Here is a 16589-nt window from a genome sequence, read left to right on the forward strand (position 1 = left end):
AGTGTAAGGTTTGGGGGCAAGTATTGGAAGGTTGGATGTTGAGTTATTGTGATGGGCCTAGGTTGCTTAGGAGGGCTTCCCCAGCAGGGCGAGACAGGGAGGACTTTCCCATCCAGAAGTGTGTCTTCCAGGGAGCAATAAACAAAAGGCCCGTGTAAGAAACAACACTACTGACTGGAGTTTCCTCCGGGTGTAAAATACCGGAGACACACAAATAAAGCCTTTTGACGTGGGATAAAGTTACAGTCTGTTTACGAGATGCTCTGCATTTCGACTTTCAATAACTGCTGCACACCTAAAACCTCACAAGCAAGCCCTCGGACGTTTTATCTTTGCGGGAAATAACGCGATCAAATGCGCCAGTTCAACGCTTAACAAGAGCATATTATGTTGATCTATGTTCACATAATGTTTTTTTTTCCCTTTCCCTTCACTTCTCTACGCAGCCAGATATTGGGCTCCTGACAGAGCGTAGTACGTGACCAAAAAAAATAGCAATGTCATGTTCCTGTTCTTAATCACCAGCTGCGTCCTCTAGATATGAACATTTCAATGTACCGTGACGGAAATAACTCAAGATGGTCTTTCAAAGAATGTATTTTTCTAAGTGTTACCGTTTGAAAAGAGCTCACATTAACCTTTTAATGCTTTTTTTTTTTTGCAGTAAACAACTTGAATGAGTGAATATGAAAAGCAACGAACCATTTTGTTACTGTGGAAATGTAACTGATTTGAACGTGATATAGTTAGTATATAACAGGCGTTCCATGCGTAGGCCTTGGAAACTGGGGACGAGAAACGCAACATTGCTCGCTCTCCGTGACAGAATGCGGTGTTTTGCGAAGAAAGTTTTGGCAAGAAACGCGCCTTATACATTAATCTCACATACAAAGATGTCGATCGTTTTCAGAAAGGGTCGATCCACGAATTATATTGCTTGAAAGCCAGCCAGGTAAGCAAAGTTCACGCTCGAAACGTTCTCGTGAGATAACAACTGAGCCGATTGCGGTATGAGTTCAATCTACGAAAACACTGGCAAAAAATAGGCAGTCAATGACGGTATGTGGCTACTGCTGTTATTATTTGGAACACTGCAGTAAAACGAATCATATTGCGATAAAACGAGCTAAATACGAAAACGTTTTTGGACTGGTAGCTCATTAAAAACATGCCGACTTGTTTCTTGCACCGCGCAAAATATGTCGATCTCCAAAGTTGTAAAGATAAGACTTTCGGTAACTGAATTAAATATCTTACCTCCAAGTTAGTTGGCTTTCTAGTAGGGTGCAGAAAACGAAAAATAACGTGTGAATTTGGAGGCACATTGTGCAGGAGAATTAAACCTTCGATTGTGCCGGGAATTGTGCGGGATTATTGACGAACCAACGTTCTTGCCAAGTCCTAAGGAAAATCTGCATTGACGATAGTTTAGCCAGTTATTTCACTAGTAGTTCAAATATATTTAGCAGCCTTAGCAATCGCCAGTTCTTTTAGAAAACTGTGTCTGACTGCAAAAGAAAATCATGTTGCGTGACATGAACTGGACGAGCATGAAACCAAAATAATAGCAAAACAGAATGCCGCATCTTCCCTTATAAATGAGAGTCCTTTCTAAAAGTACTCCTGCCTTGATTCAATAAAAATATGTAGCTTGAATATTTCTTCATAAACTGCGTTAAGGGTCGAAAATTCTTGGAAGTTATCCGCAAAAAACACAACTTGAAAGTTTATGCAAATTATGTGCAATGCAATTTGAGCCTAGTCACGGGACTGTTGTTTCGCGAAGGAGTTTATCATGATTCGTTTTGGCTCTCTCGAAAGGGATTATTCGCTCTCCAAAGGGGATATGACTCTTGAAAAGGGTTTAAGATCGCAACACGGCAAAGATGTTCAGCTATACAATTTACTCGGATCGCCACGACCAGCAAACAAACTTCGTACAATTTCTCCTAGCTTGTACAAAGCAATCGCCATAAGTTGTAAGAAGACCTCGAAAATTCTATGGAAACAACTTCTCCATCAACGCGTAGGCAGCTGTGCTTCATTCTTGAACCAAAATGGTTTAAACTCACAACTTACGATAGGATGAGGAGGATACTCGACGAAGCAACTTTAATTGTAAATATCTAAGCGGAACTCTTGTACTAAAATATCCTGATTCTTTAATTTGCTTTTATTGCGTCCAATATGCGTTTTCGTAAAGTACGATTTGATACTGTGGTACGAAGGCCGAACAAACGCTCTGAGAGCGTCTAGTTTGATATTACGGTAAATTAAATTTTTAGGCCATTTGACGATTAACCGCATAGAGACAATGGTCCACCCCGAGTATAAATTGTTATGACTTTTGGCACGTTTATGCATGTGAAGCTTTTGTTTTAACTGCAGCTTAATATTGACCTATCGTGACTATAAGTCATTCAAGTTGCATCAAGCGCAGCATGTAGGCAGATCATATAATGCTTTACCAGCACATTTTTACTTTCAGTTTCGTTGATTTGTAATTTGCATTCAGAACTTTACCAAACGAAATAAGGAAAACTTGAAAAACTCTGGAGTGCCCTGAGATTTAACACAGACCGATTGTAAGTATATACAAATTACTTGTTTAACCCTTGGCAAAGTTATAAATATGATTGAAGAACTCGGCCGGGTTGATCTAACGGAGTACGATCTGAAAGTGTCGGATCGAACAAAAGCAATTCTTGGCGTGTGTCTCTGGGAATAGGACCGGGAAATTTAAGACTTTTAAAACTCTCAATTATATTGATCACGTTCAAAATTAATTTATCTGTAAAAAGAAAATTAGTTTGGTAAATTGCCAGTTGTACCTTACACTCGCTAAACCACTCCACTATTCTATAAGACTATTCTTTGTCTTCTTTGGCTCCCGCGAATTTCCGGACGGATGCCGTTGGGCGCGGACCGGAGCGTTTTGTCTTTGCGTTCGACGAAGTGGAACGCAAACCTAATTTTGACCTGTCGCTTTTCAGAGTTGGTCTCGCTGTGCACGGTTCTAGGCTGAAAAAAACCACATTCCTGTAGGGACACCAAAATGGGCACCCCGCTTGATTTTTGCAGGGGCATGTCACGGCCAGTAAACTGGTACCGTTTAATGCTAAGACATGTGGCGAACATGTGAGTATGTGAGCAGGCCATGTGAGCTCGTCTTTCCGATGGATCCTTTTTTGTCTTCTTTCTGTTCAGTCGCCGTACGCCTCGCTATTATGTGCTCTCAGCGTTAGATTTTGGCGAATTTAAACGCTTCGAGGGCAGCATTTATCGCAATCTGAGGGAATTGTCCTTGTTTATTACACGACTTGGCTTTGGGATGATAACCGTGGGAACAGCTACATTTTGATTGCATTTGTTGATTAGTTCCAGTCGCGACAGATAGCTCAGTCTTTATCCGGTCGAAATTTTATTGTTTGGAATCGGTGGAAAAGTACTCTGAAGGCAAGATCCATAAGACTACTTTATTCATCACGGGAAATACTCGAATTAGTCGCGAAACGAGCACGCGACTGCAAATGCTAGCTTAGAATAATGTACGTAATTTAAATATTCTATGAAACTTGAGAGACTACAGAAACTGACAGCGTCACGCAACGTATCAACAAATCGTGACCTCCTCGCAAGCATGGACTTTGACACTATGCATATCTGATTGTAAAACCTCGGTTGCTGCTGGAAAATGTTGATTTTAGCAGTAGGCAAAGGTTGAAAGTCAGCTAGTGTAATCATTTATTTACGATATATAATTATATATTAAAGAGAGGGCGTCGAACGCACTCTCATAATCTCTGATTACTACTAGTTTGACCTGTTTTGTGATGTGTAACAAGTTTTCAACGTTCTTTATAATTGGCCAAACGAAACAATAGGTAAACAACATAAACAATTCCCCTAGCTCTATAAAGAACAAAAGAGGTGCAGATTAACAAGAGCAAATCAAAATAGAGGTTTGAAAGAGTTGTAGGTCAACTGTAACAAATCACTTCAGGAGCCATCATCACGTCGATTTTTCTGCATTTTTGAGCAATAGATCCTGGAACACAAATATGTAAATATTAAGCAAATTGTTAAAGAGAGAGCAAATTGTTATTAATTTTAGCCGTGCTCTCTTTTCAGCGAAACGACAACAGACTTTGAAGTCTGCCAGATTTTTTCAGTTTGTCGCATGACGTCGCGGCGGCCATGTTGGTGTTCCCAAACAATGAAATTGCTCTCGTTTGGTTGGGAAATAAGTTACCTTCCTGTGAAAAATGTCCTATGACGAGAATCTCGTCATTTTACTTTGGCTCGTAACTCTTCCCGGATCATAGGCCACCAAGGACTAATCTCCATTCTCCTCTGTCCTGTACTATGTCTACTATATATCCCTTCAAGTTGTTTCTACGACGGCCAATGCTGCTAGGTTTGCGGTCTTCGCGTGGCGTATGGCCAAGCCGGCTCAATCTCCTTCGATGAATGTCCTCTTTCACTAAAGATTGCTGCGTCCTTGCCCATACTGGTTCTCGTTGCTGATGGTCTCTGACTAGTAGATCCTTAGGATTCTACGTAAGGTCCGTAAGCACTGATTGATGAAGCTCTGGATATTCTCCATAGATGCCTTGGTTGTCAGCCACGTTTCGGCTCTTTACAACAATACAGCCGGGCTTAACATTTGAGCCTGGTTAAACAAACGTACCTTGGTGGATGTTCCAATTTCCCTGGAGTTCAGACCTTCAGCATATTCACATGAATGCTGATCGTGCCTTGCCAATCCTCACATCTGCGTCTGTTCCCCCCTGTTTGGCCACTACAATGCCCAAGTACAAGTAAAAGACTCAACTTCTCCGATTTCCTCCCTTTCAATTATGACTGCCTCTTTGAGTGCCTGCGTTGATCCTTAGGATCTTTGTCTAGTACTGTTTATTGAGCTTCAGTCCTACTTGCACTGAGGAATGATGCAGGTCAGATGTTTTGACCGCATCTGTCGATGGTTGTATGACAGAAGCACTGGATCATCAGCAAAATCCATATCATCCAACTGCGACCACAAGGTCCTCTGGATCCCGATTCCTTTTCTGGATTGTGACAGATCTCGTGATTCAGTCTATAGCCAAGAGGAACAGAAAGGGTGACAGCAAGCATCCCTCCCTCACCCCAGTCTTTACCTCAAACTTCTCGGTCAACTGCCCTGCAAGACAATCTCTCATAAGAACTTCATGCGTACACCATAATGTCGAAACAGCTTCTATAATGTCTCCCTGTCTAGGCTGTCAAATGACTTATCGTGGTCAACAAAACTGTCATTAGGGGGAGGGGAGAGGGAGAGTTCCATTCAAGTGACTGTTCCACTATAATTCACAGTGTTGTGATCTGGTCGGTACATGACCCGCGTGGCCTGAAACCAGCTTGCTGATCCCGCAGGGCTTAGATCCGGTCCTCTCAATCTTTCCAAGATACTCTGTTCCGTACTTTCCTGGGTAAGGACAGGAGTGTGATTCCTCTATGATTTGAACATAGGCCGAAGTCTCCTGTCTTAGTGATCTTGAACAGGAGACCTTCCTTCCATTCTGAATTGAAGGGATCTCTTCCTCTCAAATTTTCTCAAATAATCCATAAAACATCTCAGTTAGCATCTCTGAATTTACGTTGAGTGCTTCCGCTGGAATCTCATCTACGCCCGCTGCCTTGCCATTCTTTAACTGTCTGATGGCCCTCCTGATTTCTGCCCTGGTGGGCTTGCCAGGATCAATTGGCAGGTCTTCATGTGCTGCGGGATGTCTCGTGTATTTGCTGGATTTGGTCTGTTAAGAAGCTCCTCAAAGTGTTCTGCCCATCTACTTAGCTGCTTATCCGCACTGACCAGAACACTTGACTCCCGTTTTTATCTTTGACCGGACGTTCTGTTCGTCCAAACTTTCCCGTAAGTTTCTCTGTTATATCATAGAGCTGTTTCATGTTCCCACTTTCTGCCGCCTCCTCTGCTTCCTGGACCTCTCTATCCACAAAGTTCCTCTTTTCTGTTCTGATGTTTCTCTTTACTTCACTTTTTGCTTCCGTATACTGTTTCTGCGCTTCTTTCTTTGCTGCCCTTGTTCAGCAGTTATTAATAATTGCCGCTTTTTTAACTGTATCTTCTGGTTTGTCTCTACCGAAAGCCATGCCTTACATTGAGGTTTCCGTCGACGCACCACTTCTTCGTAAGCATAGTTAAGGACGGTGCCTACTAAATACAAAGGATTTTGCACCAGGTTAGGACCTCGCGAAAAAAGTAGATCTTTACAAAGGGTATTGGAATCCACAAAGAGCAATCGGGGTAGCCACGCATTTCTTCGAGATAATTAGCCTTGAATCTCAACAAAAATGCTGACATCAGCGTTTTTCTGAAAAGAGAAGCAAAGGATATTTTTTTACAGATTTCCTTAGAATTCGCCTTTACATACAGAAAAGCAAACACATTTCTAAATATCTTAAACTGCATTCTAAAGTTTTGGTACGTTGTTAGTAACAAAATCGTTGCAACAGCGCTTCTAGCGTCTCTGACAGCCTTCCTCTGGTTCAGCTAAATACAGCCTAAATACCTTTTGTTCACAACCAGAAACTAATTACGTGTTGAATAGGCTTGCCACTTTCATTTCACAACATAAAATGTAGGGGTAACCACGCGTCTTTTAAAGTTATTGATGTTTTTTGAAAACTTTTACGGTGCCCGTTACATTTTTCCTGTCACTTCCCCAGTAAGTTAAGCATTCGCGTATCTCGCACTTGTTTTGAGCGCGCACTACGCCATCTGCAGGTACATGTTTACAGTTGGATTTCAGTATAATTTTGGACATATAATGTATGAAACTTGGACAGATGCCTGAAACTTGGTCTGGTCGCAGTAGGGAAATTGTGCTTTCATTTTGGTCGTGTACCTGGTAGCGTAGTTGATTGCGTCAATGTCAATCCCAGCGCGCGCGTGGCTTACTACAGTTTTTCTGAGACTCAGTAGCGCGCGCTACCATTGCCTGCCAGACGTCAGTATTAATCGCGCGCTCAAAAATGACGTAAGTAACCCTAAAAAGAAACGAAAACCAATTCAGCACTTGAAAAGCGTTAAATCACTTCTTTAAATCACCTTTCAAACTCCGTTCAAACATGTGTTTAAGCCTAGGGCCAAAAAAGTATGACAAAAAAGCTCTATAAATAACCGGTAAAAGAACCCTAATTTACTCTTGCTTTCTCGCACGCGATACATGGCATCACATGAGTGCGCGCTTAAATAAAGGGCATGCACAATTCAATTCTCGTCCAAGGTTGTAAAAGCTAGTCTTTGATCGAGGATTACTCGAAAACCTACCGTACAACCCATGATGAAATTTTCACAGTTGATTTGTTGGGGTGAATCACGTTTGGAGCCAAAATTTTAAAAAAAATCTGAGACAGATTTTGAGCTATTTTTGATCTCACATTTTCTTAGTTTGCGAAAAATCTGTCTTACAGATTTTTATTTTACTTTGCATGAATGTTAAATCGGAGCCATTTTCTTTTTCCTAAATTTTGAGGTGGGGTCATACGGGTAGATTTTGAGAAAACGTAATATAACCTATTAGTATGAAGACAAGCAATAGACTGCAAGGCTGATACTACGTCAAAAACGTTTCGAGACACCACCATGACAAGCACCGATAAAGTAGGATCGCAACGCTGCGTTTTTTAAGCATGGTACTGGCCATGCGGTTGAATGTTTCAATGTTTAGGCTGGCCTTGTCCAGCCAGATTTATTCTTTTGCTTTTCGAGACACCAATCTTGACACTTTGTCTCCTTGCGCCCCAAAACACGTGATGTAGCAGCGCGTGTTTCGGGGCGCAAGTGAGTTCAAAGCACGGAACTTGATATAGTGCACGGGTCATTTTGCAATTTACGTGCGTTGGCTTTTGGGCTGGCGTTACATATCTTCGCTACACAGTGCTGACGAGCCCCAAGAAGGGCGAAACAGCTGTCCACTGTTGCGATCCTACTTTATCGGTTCTTGTCATGTTGGTGTCTCGAAACGTTTTTCACGTACTATCAGCCTTGCAGTCTATTGCTTGTCTTCATACATTTTTTTTGGCTGATCAGATTTCTTGTAGATCCTACGTTGGCAGCGTTTATCGTATGCGGTCCCTTGCAGTTTCTGGTTTCTAACCTATTAGTGCCCAGTCTCTTCTTAGGTACTCAGTCGTTCATTTTGGCGATTTGTTGGCGTTTAATTGTTCAAGTTTCACACAAAATGGTAAAAGACGTAAGCAAACAGTAAATAGAGAAAAGAAAAACATTGGAACATTTTTTAAAAGACTCGGAGTTAGAAGTTGGGCTGTTATAATCCATCAAAACTGTAGTAAGCTACCTTAAACCATGCCTTGCGTGATGCAAAGAACGTGTGCCTCCTTTATATCCTTCTATTGAGAGTTGATGTCTGCTCCCTGATCGTCCTCGTGCAATCCCCGTAGGACTTGGTACCTGTTGGACAGTACCACTCTGAATCTATCCGCTGTACTTACGTCCCTCAGGAAACCAACAATATATCGCGCTCTTTTTCTTTTTTAACCTGTTTCATTCCTAGCTTCATGCATTTTAACTCAACCCGGATGTCTTATAGTGATCTTTTGGACTCCTTTGTAAGACAGATGTGGTCGATCTGGTTCTCTGCTATAAGGCCCTATTGTTTTGGAACACCATTATAAGCTCAACGAAAACTCTCTATATAGAAATTTTTAAAGAAACCAGACCATTATTTTTAGGTTTCCATAAATGGGGATATGTCCATGATAGTGCCCGTCTAATGACAACTTATCCCTCGGCCTCAGGAAACCAGTTAGTATGGTTTCTTGCATTGCAATTGAGTATTTCAATGTTTCCCCTTGGCTCCAGCTCGGAAAATAAATGGGTTTCCCTCCGGTTTAATCATATTTCTAATCTATCACTAACGCGGAAATTAAGATTGGTTTCCTGTATAAAGGCAAGCACCATGGAAACATAACATAACATTATATTAGAAATACAACAGTGGGCCACGATAATACATAGTTGCATTTTCAAGGTAAGAGAAACTGAATAATCAGCCATATTGAGTTTAAATGTTGAATGTCGGTCTGATTTGTTTCACCCGATTCAAAGTGAGTTTAAATGCATTTATGTCACACTGATTCGTCGCCCGAATTTGTGGCTTGAGTAGTAGTTATACATGTATCTATCTACCGAGGAGTAATATCGTAAACTCTCATTTGCAATCGTGTATGGTAAAATATGTAAACGGCAATTTGCTCTGGCAGTTTTATCCAGAGGAATAGTGATGTTTTTGATAGGCCAGTGGGGTTAAGTAAAATTCCTACTGCGTGGAAAAGGAAACTAACAGTGTCTATGCGGAAATTAATGTCACAGTCGTAGCAGTATTAGTGTAGCTTAACGGTAGCTCAGTGAAAAGACATTTCTTCCGATCATTTCACACGTGAACATGAAATATCTCCTTCAAACTCTCTGGCTTCCTCGTTCACTCCGTCTGGATGAAATGATGAATCAGCAAGTAATACAAACCGACTGACGCTGACACGCTTGAACGATTAGTCTCCCGGCACTAAACGAGACGGCGGAAGAAATTTCACGGTAATAGATTTTTTCAGGTCATTTTTCCAGTAGTGTTATGGCTGCATTCGCATCTTTCATTCTTTCATTATTTAATTCAAGTTGCTACTGTTGGACATCTATTACCATGGAATTCACATACTTGAGCCGAGTATCACGTCCACTGAATATATAGGGCCGAACCCACACACGACCGCTCTCATGTGGCTTTGATAGCTCAGTTGGTAGAGCATTGCACCGGTAACGCAAAGGTCGTGAGTTCGAATCCCGTTCACAGCAAAAAATTTTTTCAGGTCATTTTTCCAGTAGTGTTATGGCTGCATTCGCATCTTTCATTCTTTCGGGAGAAATTTGTTCATAGATTTGTTACTTAGTTGTGTTACATGCGTGTACATTGGTGATAGCAAATTGACGGTGAGATGACGAGAAACGTTTGCAGGTAATAGCGACTTAACTCGTCCCAGGTCGTTCCTTTAATTCAAAAAAGCCAGTCCAAAGACGTAAGGGATTATGGGAGGAGAAAAATAGTCAGGCATAGTCGTCTTGCTTTCTTCTCTGGCTCCATCCCATTATCCACCGCAACTTCCAATACCATCATACAAGGACATCAGCTGAAGGATCGTTCATTTTTTTGTGAGGAAATGGCGGATGTGGGGAGGGGGGGGGGGGGGTTAGTGAGCTTTAACAGGCGAATGGGCGGGCAATGTTTGTTTGCGGGGGGAGGGGGACAGACAATAAAGGCGCATAGAATATTAACCTTAAAGTGTTGTGATGTTAACACGTATGATATCGTGGAATTTATGCTTAATATATCTGAAAGAAACAAGCAGTTGAATGTAAAAAGTAAATGTAAAAAGTACATTCCGATCATGTCCGAAATATAGCCTCTTCCAGGCATTCGGTTGTCAGTTGAGAGTACAGCTTGAAAGCAATGACGTTTATTGACTAAAATGATTATTTGTTGTGATGTTCAGCATGACAGGAACATCATCCAGTTCTAAGAAGTTCTGCCCGCTTGCCGCATCCTTTACAGCCCACAATTGATTTCACGGTGCACACTGACTAAGAAATACCTTCAGACTTTCTTAGAGTTGCCATAATATAAAGGTAAGCCTTATTTTATGAAGTTGCGGCGATTTGTTGCAGAGAACGTCTGATAGAAACAGTGTCTTTGGGCAGCATGTAAATGTCCCTTGAAATTATTAATGCACATACGAGAAATTTAAATGATATACATAAGACCAGCGATAAGCACTACTCGAGTACTGCGAATTTCCATGTAAATGTTAAAAATAGTGTCTATTTACAACTGTAACTTAAATGGTACACTTCAACCAGTGATTATTGCTTTTCGCGCGCTCCTATTGGACACTCAAACTACGCCTATCCTTCGCCATTCACCTTCGAGCAAAACAAAATGACTTCCCGTTTTGCTTTTGTGACAGAAGGAGAGTTTTTAAATAAGGGATGTTTTCTATGATGGGATGTGGGTTTTGCAGTGCCAATACGTGGCCTGCGTTGAAAGCGTAAATGGAGAGGGAGTTAGGGAGGCAAAAGACGCCAGGAAGTTCCATCTCCACTCTCTTCTCCCCTCTCCCCCGTTTTATGCCTGCTACCCAGCCTAAAATACATGACACTCTAATCGTGTTACTCATATAATTGTAGTTTTTTAACATTTATTTTCTTCAGAAAGAACTTTACATTACTTACGATATAGTACATCACCTATAAAATTGTTAAAAATATTGGATTCGTTTACGATCAAGTTTTCTTTCGAGTCTGTCCTCTTGTTAACAATGAATGTCGTCAAGACTGCGTCGACGCATGAATTGATCGTACATAAATGAAGGCAGAAACACTACCGTTATCTTGTAACATTGTATTCAGCTGAACGTTAACTGAGGAAAATTGAAACATCGTTTTCCTTCGTTCCTTTAACAAGATCTAACAATAGCTTTCACACTCCAAACAGATTTACTCTGGTACTTTCAATACCTAAGGATGAAAGACAAATAATTTCCCTCCTGACAAAACAAAACAAAACAAAACAAAACAAAAAAAACAACAACAGTATCGTGCCATTATTTTTTTTTTTCGCCAACAGCTGCGTCTGCCGGAGATGAACATCTCAAAATTTATTCCCAAAAATAACGATAGCAGGTCTGTCAAAAAATGCCCTCTTTGCACGCTTATACGTTCTTTTCCCCTCCTTGATCAACGGCATCAGAGATTATCAAACTTCTTTGTTTGTATTACGGTCATTGAAACTAAAAGTAAGCCATAGGAGTTAAAACGATTTGGTCTGGGCTCGCTACCAACGTTAAGTGTTTGTGGTATTTTCAGACGGCTGTTGTGACTGCTCACATGCGGCCACATGTGGCGAAAAATGCTCTCGATGGAGAGCATTTGTCGATATCCGCTCTGTTACCCTAGGTGCCAGAGGGTAACGAAGCTGCGATTGTGAGCGGCGAAGCTGCGATCGAGGCTTTTTTTTGTTTTTTGTTTTTTCTCTCGCCAGGATCTCGATGGCGGCTTGATCCGGCTTCGCCGACACCGCGGAAATACGTTTTTGGGGCGCGATACAGTATTTTGCTGGTCAGCGGTACACCTTAACAAAACTACAAAATGCCTTCAACGTTTACATTGTTTTCGCAGCGAGTCTTGTCGACAGTCAAAAAGATACAAAACTTAGAGCGCACACTGTAAACGTAGCTTTTAAACTCCGCTCATTTGTTGGGTAGTTCTCAGTTAATATTATATATTGTGCCAAAGCCAAACTGAACTTGCACACGGTGTGAAATTGTTGTTGTTTCGTGAGAGTTCATGCTCGCAAGCGGAGAGCCAGTGGCAATTTACGTTACGATGTGCGCTAAGGATAAAACCAGGCAGCTTTTGTGTTGCTGTAGCGGTGTTCTGAGGACATCAACTTCTCAAGTTTGTTGAATTGATGGGCTTGAACCGTATGAATCGGTACGTCAACGGCATTTCGATCAAATTCGCCAGGAAGACATGCTCGTGTTCGTCCACTTGTTCGATTGGGGGCACTCACGTAAGTAATCACGGTCATCCTGTGCTCACTCGGTATCACCGAATTATAGACTAAGTTGGCCGAAATCGAAGCAGTGCTTCGCATAAATCTTGGACACGTTGGTGTAACAAGTGTAGGACTGAATCCCCAAAAGGGTTCAAAATCTGGCCTCAACTCGAGGAAGAATTCACCGAGGTATGTTTTATCACAAAATATCCAATTTTAATTATACTGTACTTCAGGAAGCTTGACGCTGGCGAATATAAAATTTTAAATTTTCATGTTTATTATTGTTTCTTTGTTTCTTGTCATAATTTCGAATTGTTGCAGTTCTGTATTTTGCTTTTAGCGCCTCGAAAGTGTGAAAATTATTTTAAACTAGTTGCATAGCTATTAGAGTTTAGAAAAAAAGCTATTTAGCTATTAGAAAAAACCACAAGAAGTACATGACATCTGATTATCTTAAGATGGCAGAAGTCATGGAATACAAAGCTGTTAAAAGGGTAATTAAAAATACGTGCATATGTTACTGTAAGACAATAAAAATACCATAAAATCTGGGTAATAGCAGCTTCCAGTTAAAACTCAATAAATGAATTTCATTTTTAGTTATAAATAGGCTATCCCCCCTGTATTCACACAACAATCTTCTGATTATAAGGCCACCCAGATAATTTCTGACCACATTACCTTAGAGCCTGAGACTCTGTATAACTTTCTAAAATTAATATTTGTTTACATATTACTGTCATCTGGATTTCCCAATAGAAAACTACTATTGTACATTTTTTTTCCATTTTGGCTCAGGAAAAATCCTTTTGGATGATTTCCACAACATCAATGATGTAAAAACACCGACTGAGAGAACACTGACCAATGCTCTCCATATGGCAACTCCTCTCCTGAACATTCAGCCATCTGTTGATGATGGGGAGAGGCAGGGGGCAGGAGCCCGGGAGAATAGGGGACAGGAATTCGGAGAGAAATGCTAATTTTTGTCATTCATTAAGGCTTCAAATACTTTCAAAAACAAGAACTGAAAATGTTACTTGACTTTCATTTAGTGTCTTTGGAGACTTCTAGGCCAACGGGCAAAGAAAAATTCACCCTTGGGCTCAAAATTAAACCCTTTGACAATGATTACATCATAGGTCATTTTCTTGAAAGACGTGTGTAATAGTAGCAAGGCTGATAACGAAGGAGAAAAGGAAAAGGAAATGCCTAAGGACTGTGCAGCTAAATGACTAGGATGTGTTTTGAGTCTCTTAATTTACAGGGGACAGGAGCAGGACAAACAAGGGTGGGAGTCACGAGATAGAGGTATGGGAAGTGGGAGAACAGGGTATGGGAAGTGGGAGGTTCTGACTCTGCTGTCGCTTCCCCCACTTGATGCAGTACCTTGTCCCTAAGTAAAAGGTAAAGTCTGCATAGAGCCAACTGGCCCATCAGGTCAGGCTTATCTTGGTTTTTGTAGCATGAACCGACTAGGAGTATTTCTACTAACCCCTGGATAGGATGCTAGTTGATCACAGGGTTACCCCCAGCATTAAATTCACCAGTACCCATATGTACACCTTTGTGGAGAGAGGCACCGTGAGAGTAAAAGTGTCTTGCCCAAAAACACAACACAATGTCCTTGACCAGGGCTCGAACACGGACCGCTCAATCCATCGCTGAGCGCACTAACCACAAGGCCACCGCACCTCTCACCTTGTCCCTTAGGCCTAACCTTAACCCTAAACCTAAAATAAAGGAGTCTGTAGATTTCAGTCAAGTTTACCTCTTTTATCACTTGTGTATTTGAGACAATTTCTAATTTCCTCACTTTCTGCCATTCAGTTTACAGTACCAAAGCCTGATTTTAAGTGATTCGCAACTACTGACGGAACTTGTTTTTGCAACTTACAACTTCAGACTTTACACAAAATTTCTCACTGGAGAAAAGCAATGTTGTAGAACTTAAGTGATGTACTAAATGCAATAAATATTAATTTGTAAGAAATGTATCTGTTCTTTAATACATGCTATTGTGTTTAGTATCTGAGTTAGACGTAGCGAAGATATACTACCAATGGTTTGTAGACGACAGTAAGCCAATTCAGAGATACAGTGGCATAAACAAACCCACTTGTTAGCCAATTTATCACAGGAAAAAAAGTAAACACATATAATTATATATATATAATTTATTGCCATCAGGTGCTATAATGTCTTGTAATAAAGTGGTTACAAGTTAAGTAAGAATCTTACAGAAGGGGGGATGATACAATATTATTACTAAGGGATCATAATTAATTTCATATTGATTCAAAGCACGTGATATGTACATGTATGATTACCGGTACAATGTAAAAATTATTTTGTAGTGATTGAAAGCTCATCTGAATTAAATTAAATGAAAGGAAAAACAACAACAGTCAATTATTTATATAAGTTAATACAATGCACATGCAAGATAGGGAAATAGAAATCGAAAAGCTTCAAATGACTGAGTAAACAAAATAAACTAGTGGGTTTCATTGAGGAGTTGATTACTGCCTCTCTGAAATGTTGAAAGTCTTTTCAGCATCAAAAGAAGTGAAACTTGACCACATCCCATAAGTGGAAGCGGTTTCGTGTAAACAAATACAGGTGTTTGGGCAAGGAAAAATTGTCAATGAATCGAAGATATTGAGCGGTCTTGAATGTTTTCAGTATTTCCAGCGTTCGCTGCGGCCAACAAATCACATTATTTTCGATTTCTACTCCCTTCGCAAACGCCACCATTATATAAATGTAGGCTTAAACAATCTTTAATGATAGAGAAATATCTTGTGAATGAAATGAACAAATGTTTTATTCTGACAGCAAACGGCAGGTACAAAAAAATCATTTCACCCGTTCCAAAAGGCGCGGAAAGTCAGAAAGGTGATAGATACGCCAAAACGCCAGTCTTTAAAGACAAATTCTTATCAAAGTTTCTTTGACGCGTTGCGATATATAATCTCAATGAACAAGCACCACACGTCGGCGCAAAGTGAGTGTGAATAAAACAGTCCCGACTTACATGTAGTACCTTAACCATTTCGTGCAAATTACACATTAAATCCAACCAGTCTTCAAAATACTTGCAAAAGCTGCATACAGGACCAATCTTCTGCTTTGCTGGATACCCGTCGTTGATTTTGACAATTCTGAGGCGAGGGCGGCTGAAGCAACACGATCCACGCTTCGTCCGCTCGAGCTGGCTCGAGTCAGCAAACTACACATTACTCCACACAAAATGACTCCCCTGTACCACTATTCTTTACGAACATTGCTTGAGTATTAAAAACCCATTTAAGGACGTCAAACTCACCAATAACGAGAAGTATCAAGGATATTTTCGACCTTAAAACGAAGCAAAATACCGATCTTAGGGAACTGATCAATCGGTCAATCGAAGGACAGCACAGCTCGATGGTGATGACCACTGGCTAGTTACTGTGACGTCAAAAAACGTATTTCCGCGGTGTCGGCTTCGCCCCTTACAATCGCAGCTTCGCTACGAAAAAAACCCTCTGGCACCCAGGGTACCGCTCTGTATGTCGCACAGATCATCTCGAGATTTACAAACCAGTAGCTAACAAATCAGCGGAGGAAGTTACTGAAGTAACAACAAACATTTTTGGCTAAGGTAGGGAGCCGACCATCGCGAAGTAACTTAGAGTTTTGGTTAAAAGGTGTCCTGGCTAGATTCCAGTTTGGATTGTGTTAAACTGGAATGCCGATACGATGAAGGACGGTATTAGAGATTCGATTACAGATTCCCTTCGGTGACATGTAAACATGGGTCGATCAGTAGTAACCTTTTCTTTCAAAAGAGTCTACATTGAGAGACAAAACGTTTCGTCATTTTCGAACGAAAATAAGTTGATTATCTTAGCTGAAATAGTCAGTGGCGAAAACGCCGCCATGCTATTTAGGAGCGGTGCGACAACTTAA

The 16589-nt window shown here is 40.9% G+C and overlaps 1 protein-coding gene across 8 annotated transcripts in view; it reads left to right on the forward strand.

Annotated features, from left to right (window-relative positions):
* The first annotated feature begins 664 nt into the window (after nucleotides 1-664).
* The window catches only part of LOC110046578 (TNF receptor-associated factor 2-like), a 74019-nt gene continuing 58094 nt past the window's right edge, over nucleotides 665-16589 (forward strand). For 3 of the 8 annotated variants that reach the window (XM_089274596.1, XM_089274612.1, XM_089274599.1), the window contains exon 1: nucleotides 10731-16281. The gene's annotated coding sequence lies outside the window, so the exon portion shown is untranslated. Of the gene's footprint in view, nucleotides 953-1739; nucleotides 2586-8321; nucleotides 9057-10572; nucleotides 10706-10730; nucleotides 16282-16589 lie in introns of those variants that run through there. The other 5 variants (XM_089274595.1, XM_089274600.1, XM_089274598.1 and 2 more) reach the window with 4 other exon arrangements.

This window comes from Orbicella faveolata, unplaced genomic scaffold (assembly GCF_042242905.1).
Source record: "Orbicella faveolata isolate gen_17 unplaced genomic scaffold, um_ofav_v1 contig_36, whole genome shotgun sequence".
NCBI lineage: Eukaryota > Metazoa > Cnidaria > Anthozoa > Scleractinia > Merulinidae > Orbicella > Orbicella faveolata.